Here is a 2,695-nt window from a genome sequence, read left to right as displayed (position 1 = left end):
ACCATTGTCTCCTGAGCATGGTAGGGTGATGAAATTCATTCCAATCATCACGATTCTCCTCTATTGAGAATTAAGTCAATGAAAAGTTCAGATTTGATTTAAATTGCTTTATCTTCCAATTGGATAGGATAGGACTCCAATTCCAAGTGTGTTGCTTGAATCTAAGTAAGGTAGCATCTTGATAGCTACAAGTGGATCCTTGATACTCTAGTTTCCACCTTTAAATTCATAAGTTTTAATCAACATTATTCACACTCACTTTCAATTATTTCAGAATTTAGATTTAGATCTTATTCTAATTCTAGTTCTAGTTATTTTCAGAATACGTTCAAGTTTAGTCCCTGTGGATTTGACCTCGGTCTTACCGAGTTATTACTACATCACGACCCTACAGTTGGGGTTGTAAACAGTTTTTAAGCCAATAGATGGTCTAATCACATAGACTACAAAAGATGTGGCAATTGAGCAACTATTCTATAGACATGATAGTGTACATGTGTGTGTAGGATGCGTTATTTATCAACTCCTAATATTACATACATATCATTAAACATTTATCACATAAGCATAATTCAATAAGTACTTAAATACAATTCCAAACACAAGCATGTATAGTTGTTCGGTTTCCCTACTCTATTCCCGATGAACACAGTCAACCCATGAGTATATTGGATTTCACTATTAGAGGTTTTAAATCAGGTTCACCTCTAACCTTTACAATCCAATGCAAGGACTGGCTCCTGTAACAGACTTTACGTGGTTTTCTATAGGCTCTCTATGAACCTCGGTCATACAAAAGAACCTACTGATGTACACTATTGCTGAAGGCTCCCACAAGAGACTTTAGTTAATTTTCTATAGGCTAACCAATAACTTCGGTTCCAATCCAAGGACCTATGTTTACTCCTGCTGGATGTTCCCACGAAGACTAACACGTATGCACCTGTGTCTGGTGGCCTATATAAGGACTTTGATTTATGCCCTAACCTAGTCGAGTTTGTCAATTCAAACTCTTACACAAGGAATGAGTTTATATGAACTCTTACACATGATAACTTATTTTTTGGAATGAGCCTCTTTTATAGTGAATTTTCGGGTTGCTTGATCATGCTTTCCCGTGCTTCAATCAACTCCTCCAATCATGATATCAATGCTTTGTCAAGGCTTCAACTCCAAGATCAAACAACTTACATGTGATGCTCCGATGCAGTGACCAAGGTGATTGGAGGTTAGGTAGAATCTCCTACAACTAATAAAAAATTGTAAACCCTAAGAGATTATACTTGATGGGCACTCTAAAGGTTGATAAACATTTGGATTTAGCAAGAAAAAATGGTGTCTTAACTCTAGAGAGGGCTCGAGATCATGGTCTTCTTGTAGAGGAGTTTGTAATGCTCATTAAAGTAAAAAAATCATTAAGAAGAGAGCACATATCTCATTGGGATAGAGCTTAGTAGGTTTGGTAAAACTTGGGATGCACTAGGGTCTCTAAAATGTTAAAATCTATCATTTCCATAAAGATCTGGTTGCTAAATTTATAGGAAAATGCTCTGATGAATCTATAACGGCTAGTCTTCAGTTGCACTGAGGGCATGTTCGATCGCACCGAATTATATTTAGTTGCACTAAATTGAGGTTCAATCGAATCAAATTTAGACATTAAAGCTGTTGGATAGACTTAGGTACTTTCGGTGCAACAGATGGTGATCTTTGGTCACATCGAAAGTGGTCTTTGGTCGCACCGAAAGTGGTCTTCAGTGAGACCAAAGGTGGCACTCAGTCGCAACTGAATTACTCAAAATTCTCCCCAAGCGCGCTATCCTATTTTAACTGTTTTCAATCATACTAAAGGTGGTCTCGATGGGACTGAAGATTACCGAATTTGTGCAATTTAGGCTCATATGACTTAATAGATGATCAATAAAAGGTTTACCTATTAAGTTTAAGATAATTTAGAGGTTTATATTGTTTTGGGTGAGGGGTTAGGGTCACCAATGTACGACGTTTACCTGTTATTTGCTCCTTAATGTTTCACCTTCAATTGTATCTTCGATCTTCAGCTTTTAAAGATTCAACTGACTACATGACACAAGGACTCACATTATTAACAAATAGATTGCATAAATTAGTGCACCAATAATCTCCTAATTGCACAATATTAGGTGCAACGAAACATGCCGAATATTTTGAAAATATTGTTACAATCCCGTGACAATAATATCTAGTGTATTTTAATTTTTTTGGGATATTTTGCCACAAATTAGACTCAAAGAATTTCACGATATTTACTGCAACCAAACATACAGGATATTTTGAAAATATTGTTATTATGCGGCAACAATAGCATCCAGTGTATTTTTGGGATGTTATCCCAAGATTTTCATCATCTCAACTATATTGCCACATTGGCACTCACGGGGGCACCACGCCAACTTGTGATGATACTCGATTGCTGTGGGAGTGCATCAACCACGAATCCAATCCAAGCCATTGACCTGGGGTGTTTTTTGAATGGCCTGATTTTCAGCTAGACCCTTGTCTGGACAGCGAGCGTATCATGAATGGAATATGAGCAACACAGTGGGGAAGGTTTTATTGGGTGGGCATTTCCTCCTAACCATTTCTTCCTGTGTATCCCACTTGAATTTCCATGTAGGCAGATTTTTCCCCCCGGCCTAGCAAAGGGCGCTTGTAA

The sequence above is a fragment of the Magnolia sinica genome, chromosome 4 (assembly GCF_029962835.1).
Source record: "Magnolia sinica isolate HGM2019 chromosome 4, MsV1, whole genome shotgun sequence".
Taxonomy (NCBI): Eukaryota; Viridiplantae; Streptophyta; class Magnoliopsida; order Magnoliales; family Magnoliaceae; genus Magnolia; species Magnolia sinica.
The sequence above is the reverse complement of the archived record's forward strand: the minus strand, read 5'-3'. Positions refer to the sequence as shown.